We start from the raw sequence: 8,584 nt of genomic DNA, 5'->3' as shown, positions 1-8,584 counted from the left end.
CACTAGGCTTGCCGTGGTAGCTGTGATACCAGTGTTACTCTGTGTTCAGTGTACATTACTTGCCAAACCTCTAATTTGTAAAATACTAGGCGTTATATCAATACTTTGCAGTACAGAGTAACTTAAGTTTCACTTTCATTTTTAGAGTAGTTTTTTTTTTTAAACTTAAATTTTTATTGAACATTTATAGACAAACATCACAACATATACAATAACATCAACAACACTATTAAACAGACATAAATAATAAAGAAAAAATGTAATACCCAAAAGACGAAAAACTAAAAATACTGACTTAAGCAAATATTCACATACATAAATAATGAAGTGGAAAAAACATAAAACAATTGTCTTATCTTAAACAAAAATAAAATTAGAAAACATTAAGTGTGTGACATGGGTTCAGAGACCCTCTTTGAACCTCTTTCCTCCTTTACCCTTCGCCCTCTTGTGATGTATTTGGTTCTTCCTCTGTGATGTCGTTTTCGTTCCCCTTGTAATCCTCCCACTTTCCCCATCTTTCTCCAAATTTCTCTTCCTGTAACCTCAGCATGTGTGTTATCCTCTCCATATCCTGTATCTCTTCCACTATTCCTACCCATTGTGCTATTGTCGGTGGGTCTTCTTTGTACCACAGTCTTGTTATTGCTTTTCTGGCCGCTATCAACATTATCTTTATTAAATATTTGTCCCCCCCTTGTATTCCCTCGTGTGTCAGGTCTCCTAAGTAAAGCACCAGTCCTGTTTGTGGTAACCCGTATCCTAATATTCTGATCATTGCCTCCCCTATCTCCTCCCAATACCCCTTCAGCTTCTGACATCCCCAGAATATGTGCGTGTGATTTGCCCCCTCCTTCCCACACATCCTCCAGCATGCTCTTTGTGTTGGTGCATATTTTCCCTTCAGCTCTGGGGTTATAAAGAATCTGATTATGTTTTTCCATCCAAACTCTTTCCATATCCTCGATCCTGTTGTTGAATGTTGCACCTCGCATATGTTCCCCCATTCCTTCCCTGTTATTTCTATCTCTAGTTCTCTCTCCCATTTCTCCCTTATGTAATCGGTCGTGTGTCCCTTGCTGTTCATTATAGCCCGGTATATTGCTGATATTACTCTTCCTTGCCCCCCTTCGTATGCCCATACTATCATCTTGATTATTCCATTCTGTTCTTCGTCTTTGGCCCCCCTTATTTCTTTGTTGTAGTAGTCTCTAACCTGTAGATATCTGAAGTGGTCCCTGTTTTCTAGTCCAAATTTCTCCTTTAATTTTTGTAGTGTCTGCATTTCCCCCTTCTCTATCATTTTGCATATCGCTGTTGCCCCCCCCCCCTCTCCCACCTTCTGAATCCATGGTCTAACCTCCCTGGTTTGAATCTCTTGTCATGTGCTACCCATCTCAGAACCCCTGACTGCTTCTCCAATTTGTGTGTTTTTACTACTCTGTTCCATATGGTCAAGGTGCATTTGGTGATTGGATCTAATAGTCCCTCTTTTTCTTTAAATAGTTCCCTATCTCCCACCAGAGCTTGTACCTTGTATCCCTCCCCTTCTTTTTCAATGTCTTTCCATCTTGCCTCATATCTGTCATTACACCAGCACGTCACTGCTCTCAGTTGTGCTGCATAGTAATAATCTTGTAGGCTGGGTACTGCCATCCCTCCCTCTTCCTTTGGTAGTTGTAGTGTTTTATATCTGACCCGTGGTCTTCTCCCCGCCCATATGAACCTCGATATCAGTCTGTCCCACTCCCTGAATTGATTCTGTGGTATTTGTATCGGTAGTGACTGGAATAGGTACAGTAACCTTGATAGTATGTTCATTTTAATGACCTCTATTCTTGAATTGAAGTCCAAGGGCATTACTGTCCATCTCTCTAAGTCTCTCTTGATGTTCTGATTTATCTGTGTATAGTTCGCCTCAAACAGTTTCCCCACCCCTCTCGTGATGTTCACCCCTAAGTATTTAATCTTGTCCATGTCCCATCTTATCCCGTACTGTTCCCTAATTTCCGTCGTTGGGGTATAGTTCCATGCTAAGGTCTGTGTCTTTGTCACGTTTAGTTTGTATCCCGAGTAGTGGCCATATTCCTTCAGTAGATCCATCAGTGCCGGGAAGCTCTTGTCTGGTTGCCTCATGTATACTATCACGTCGTCCGCAAATAGGCCTAGTTTATATTCCGTTCCCTTTATCCTTACTCCCTTAATGTCCTCGGTCTGTCTGATCAGTTGTGCCAGTGGTTCTATGAAAACGGCGAAGAGCGTTGGTGAGAGACAACATCCCTGTCTGGTAGCCCTCTCTAATCTGATTCTATCCGTCAGGCTGCCATTCACCTTAACCCTCGCTGTCGGTTCTTGATATAGCGCCTTGATCATCTTCATCGCCCTCCCGTTCAGTCCGAACCTCATCAATGTTTTATATAAAAATTTCCAGCTCACACTGTCGAATGCTTTTTCTGCATCTAGGCTAATCAGTACCGCGCTACCACCTTGTTTTTGTATCTCCTCTACTATGTGTAATGTCTTTCTCACGTTGTCCTGTGTCTGTCTCCCTTTAATAAATCCAGTTTGATCTTCATCTATAATGTCTGGCATAAACGTCTCAAATCTCTTTGATATTATCGATGTATACATCTTGTAATCCACGTTGAGTATGGACACAGGTCTGAAACTACTACATAATTCTCTATCCTTCCCTTCCTTCGGTATCGTGGTGATTATGGCTTCCTTCCACGAGGGGGGCATTTTGCCCTCTTCCATCGTGTGTCTGAACGCCGCCCCTAACATGGGTGCTATTTCCGTTCTAAATGTCTTGTAGAATTCCGATGGGAATCCGTCGCTCCCCGGAGATTTGTTGTTTTTAGCTCTACTAATTGCCTCTTCCAGTTCTCGTTCCGTAATTATTTTATTTAATTCTTCATTCTGTTCTTTCCCTATCGATGGTAACTCTAGCTTCTCCAGATATGCTTCTATTTCCTCTTCTCCCGCTGCTTTTGGCTGTGTGTATAGTTTCTCATAGTATTCTCTAAATGTCCTCTCTATTTCAGCTGGGTCTCTCAATATTTCATTAGTCTTTGTATCCCTTATTGTGTGTATCGTGTTCAACTTCTGTTGCGTCCTAATTCTCCTAGCCAACAGTCTGGTCGCTTTTGGTCCCCCTTCATAGTACGTTTGTTTCATGAACCTCGCTTTCTTTTCTATTTCCGTCAATAATTCCCTATTTATCCTGGCCTTTACTTCTTTGATTTCTCCGAGCGTTTCCTGTTCTTTTGATATCTGGTGTCTCCCCTCTAGCTTCTTCAGCTTCCCTATCAGATTGTGATATGTCTCCGTTCTGGCCTTCTTCAGCATTGCTGTCTTCTCCATCAATTTCCCCCTTATCACCACCTTCAGTGTGTCCCATAGAATGTTCGGATCTACCGCCCCGTTGTCATTTTCTTCCTTATACCTGGCTATCTCCTCCTTGATCTGACTCACCACCCCCTTGTTATTTAATATTCCTACATTTAGTCTCCAGATCGTGTTCCTCCGTCTCCCTTCTAGATCTACTGTCAGATATATGGCACTGTGATCCGATATGTCCGCTACTCCTATTCTGCTCTCCCGTACCCTGTAACTGTCCCCCGTCGTCATCAAAAAGTAGTCTATTCTCGCATATGTCACGTGCGGGTGTGAGTAATGTGTGTATTCCCTGTCCATGGCGTGCATCCCCCTCCAAACATCTGTAATTCCCATTTCCGTCATCTGAATATTCATATATCTACTGATGGGCGCCCGTCCTTTTCTAGTACTCGTGGTGTCTAGGTCGTGATTCAGTACTACATTAAAATCTCCCGCGCATATCAATATCCCTTCTAGTTCCATCACTATCATATCAAAAATGGTCTCATATAAATCCCTCTCACTCTCTGGGGGTGCATAAACATTCACTAACGTAATCATTTGACCCTCCATTTTTCCCTTCACCAGAACAAACCTTCCCTCCTTGTCTCTTACTTCCTTGATCAATTCAAATTTGACTGTGTTTTTGATTAACGTGATTACAGTACTCCTCTCCTTAGGTTCCGTTTAAAGGAACTATAGTATGCATTTTCATATCCAAATCTCTTCAGTTTCTCATGATCCTGTGCTACCAAATGTGTCTCCTGCAGAAAAATCACTTCCATCTCACTTTTTTTACACTTCAACATCACTTTGCCCCTCTTTATCGTATTATTCATTCCATTAACGTTTAACGACATCATTTTTATACCTTTAACCATTGTCATCTTTCTTCTTCTTTCGTCTGTCAGTCCCCCCCATGTCACATTCATTCCCCCCTCCGGTTGTAGCCTCTGCTCTCTTCACCGAATACATATAATGATTAACATAAATAAAAAACAAACTTTACATAAAGTGCTCCCAAGGCGTTCGGGGGGTCCCTGTGTCCCCCCCTGTCCCCTGCTGGTGGGTGAGGAGTAATTGCTCTCCTAGTGAGAGGCCTCCTCCTGACGGCTTGGGGGTTTGAAACCTTTACGAGCTCCTGGTCAAAAGCGCTCTGTCCTTCATTCTGATCAAAGACCCCCATTTCCTAGGTCTCTCTCAATGTGGCTCATATGTTCCAATGTCCCTCCTTCCTCCCAAACCCGTGTGTGGCGTCTTCTGTGTACCCCTTTTTACTTTCTTTTCCTCCCCTCTATTTTCTATGTGATGCCCATTTATCCCCTTAATCCCTTCCAACTGTGTTACTCGCAGCGTGTGTCTATGTATTTGTTTCAATATGTTCTGTGTTCCGTCTATCGTACCTAATTATATTTCCATTTATTTCCTCCATCAGCATGCGTATTATGTGTCCATGTATACGTTATGTTCGTTTCTATATCCTGCCTCTACCTGGGAATGTGTGTTTATGTATATGTTATTTCAGTTTCTATATTTTGTCTCTATTTGGATATTTTTTTCAATCTCTTGTGCGTGTACTCATTCGTTCGTCTCCTCCCGCCTCCTCTCCCCTCCTTCTCCGTCTCTGGCCTCCTCGTCCGTCTCCGCCTTCGGTCTGTCACGTCTCACCTCGGCCTTCTCCTCTCTCCTCTCCCGGGTTTCGGTCTCCTACTCTGGTCCATCTGCGTGCTTTCTCCAATCTCTGCTGCAGGCTCAGCGTCTGGCCCTCCTGTCCCCTTCCTTCTCCGTCCTCCGCCATCTGCATCCCCCGTCGCCTCATCTCCTCCGCCGCCTCCCGCGCCGTCGCGTACGTCACCGTCCCTTCCTTCCAGTGAATCCTTAGCGATGATTGGAATTTCATTCCGTTTTCTTTCAGAATTCTCTTCAGTCCCGCGTAGGACCTGCGTGTTATTGCTACCGCTGTCGAGTAATCGTGATCAAACGACAGTCTTTTCCCCTCGATTTCTATCTTCTTGGTCCACGCGGTTCTGAGTATCAATTCCTTAATCTCAAATCTCAGAAAGTTAATAATCACCGCCCTCGGAGGTCTGTCCGGTTTCGGTCTCGGAGCCAACGCCCTGTGGGCCCTCTGTATCTCCATTTTTTCCAGTCCCGTCTCCTCCAGTTGTTCCTTGATAAGCTTTTCCACATATTGGGTCACCGATTCCCCTTCGTCTCCTTCTTTCAATCCCCATATTCTGATGTTATTTCTCCGTGACCTCCCCTCCATATCCGATATCTTTGTCTCCATCTGTTCTTGTTTTTGAATCGCACACATTAATACCTCGTGTATCTCTGTGTTCCATTCCTCCGCTTGCGCCGTTCTAGTCTGTAACTCTGTCACGTTTCTGTCCTGTTCCGCCATCTTCTCATCCACCCTTTTGAGTTCTGTATTCATTTCACCTCTGAAGTCCTCCTGTTCCTTCCTCAACGTGTCCGTGTTCAGTTTTATCGTCGCTGTTATGGTCTCCCAATATCCCGGCCTGCATGACCACGGCCCATCCTGGTATTCCCGTGTCTGCCTCAGCGGGACCTCCCCCTTCTTCCGCCTGTCCCTTCTCAGCTTCGCTTCGGGGGCTCCGTTTCTTCAAATTCTCCTCTACTCGTGTGTTCTCCATTTCTCTTTCCTTCACAATCATTATCTCTTCCTTACTTCTCGTGTGCATCTTTTATTTGTATTCACTTTTCGGGTCTCTATTTATCCGTTTTTTCGCTCATTTGACCAGGAGCTCTACCGCACGTGTGTTACCCATCTGCTCTCATACCGGAAGTCCTTTTAGAGTAGTTTTAACTTCACGTAAAGGAGAGAAAGAAGGCTCTAGAGATGTCACGACACATTACACAATGATAGCAGAGGATTTGGCGGGGTGTATTTCTGTCCGTTGGTTTATTTATAAATTAGATCCGCCTGTCCAACAAATGGATACTAGTCATTGAAGATGAATGAAAAACAGGTGTAGATGGCAAGACACAACGGATGAATGTAGCTGCATAACGTTAACACTGAGTGCCAGCGATGCTATATGTCGTTAGTTCATGCCGACCGTTGAATGCCAGCAACGCTATATAGCGTTTGTTTGTAGTTTTTATTTATTTATTAGCGATTTGAATTCATATTTCATCAATCTAGCCTCACGCTAGTGCAGCAACCTCTCTCCGAGCTCCATTGGGAAAATACCGCCCCCTATCGTCTCTCCCTGTGTAACTGCACCCCATTGGATTAGACTGATGGGGGGGGGGGGGGGGGGGGGGCAGTTTCCTCATTTAACTTTTCCGGCAAGCCATCCGAAGGGATCGAAGTGATTGCCGAGCCGGAAAACAGTGTGGAATACATATTTACAGTACCCAGCGCTGAATCAATAAACGCGATCGATATTTGGAATGGCGATCAGGAATTGGAATAATCTTTTTGGAGAACAGCTTGCTTCTCTAGCGTGCATAAGTACACATATACTATCGATAATCTAGCGCTTATTTGAAAACGATTCAAATAGGCCGAAAAATGACAATGTTTTTTGTGTATTCCAGAATATTCCAGTAAATGCCGTTTATCACGGAATCATTATATTTTCCTGAAACTTTCAAGAAAACGAGGGCTTTTCAAAATGCTATAAAACGGAAATGAACCGATTAAAAAACAATCCGTTTCGACAATGTTGACTGCAAACAAGTAATTGATAAGCGACGGGCAGATTAGACACAGATTAGCCATAATTTAAGACGTAGATTATGCGTTCACAACGCTATCACTGAAGTGGGTGCTGGCATTCAACCATGTTTTACCATGTTAACCAGTGGCATCCAAAGTGTTAAGGATCAAAGTGAGTGCTCTACAGTGTCATTTTGTAAAATGTTCGGTAGTCATGGGAAAATTCACATCACCGCGGCAACCCTAGGTTGAACCCTCTTAGTTGGTTAGTCTGTTTTTTCCTCCATGCTGAATGAGTTCAGTGAAGCAGCAGCTCATTTAAATTGACAGGAACCAAAATAGCCCGTTTGTGAGCCTGAGGTGCTACACACAGCCTGTACAGCTGTAACTAGGTGCTTTTTTACCATAAAAACATGCTAATGTTTGTAAATAGAAAATGTAAATATTAAACTGGGAAAATGGCCATAATATGGCCCCTTTAATCAACTAAACATTTCTTTAGTCAAGGCTAGGAGCAGAAAGGAAGAAGTTAAGTTAGCATCATATATTAGCTGAAGTTTCCCCAATGTAAACAAACTCATGGGACCAATATAACAGTTAATTTATGCGAGCAGGTGACAGTGGCCGTTTTTGAACCATTATTATTAGCGAATATTATACATTAACTGAATAGTAGAAAGACTAGATTGATTACTTGTTTGTCTACTAGCCAGCAGTTATCCTTCACGGATGTTGATATCCATTTTTATGTCCAATTTTCTGCATCAAGCTAATTTTCTCCCATTCATTCCAGGCTCAGCCACGTCTAGTCTAGTCCCACGTAGAGGAACCCTTCCGCATACATAGAAACAACTGCAGGATACAAGAAAGTAAACCATTTGTCATTTCCTTCCAATAGTGCCTCTAGAGTCAAGGACAGCCCAAAAACGATTCGATGGCATTTTCTTTTTCTTTTTTACTAGACATGAGATGAAAGACAAGAAGAGAAAGAGGAGACGGTGGTTCCAGCCACGTTAACAGTGGTTCCAGACACGTCACAGAGTACATGGTATCAAACACAGTTCATTGATCCACCTGGCAGCCTGAACCAGACCTTTTATTGACTGATGGATGTGCTAATAGACTATTCTGCTTTCATGCTTCTGCTCTGTGTTTAGGTTTGTGTGGATCGAACACCTTTTAAAAAAGACGTTGCTCGCAAGCGACTGGGTCAATTCCCCAGGCGCAAAGCCTTATCCTTGACTGGACAACTTTTGGAGGGAAAAAAGGAAAAACACAGGTGTATGTGAGCGTTTCCTCAGCTCTCTCTCCCTCTCTCTCTTCCTTGCTCTACACGGTACCTAGTAGTCGGTTTGCTTCCAGTGTTTCCCCTACCATTGCCTTGGCGGGGCAGCCATCTCTTTGAAAGAAATTACATTTTAGTTTTTTTCTGATTCCTTTTAAACAAATTATTATTTTGTATTATTTAACTATTTAATTATTATTTAGTTATTGCACTGCACTGGCAGTTGAACTGCA

This window comes from Notolepis coatsorum, assembly GCF_963971535.1.
Source record: "Notolepis coatsorum genome assembly, chromosome: 5".
Taxonomy (NCBI): Eukaryota; Metazoa; Chordata; class Actinopteri; order Aulopiformes; family Paralepididae; genus Notolepis; species Notolepis coatsorum.
The sequence above is the reverse complement of the archived record's forward strand: the minus strand, read 5'-3'. Positions refer to the sequence as shown.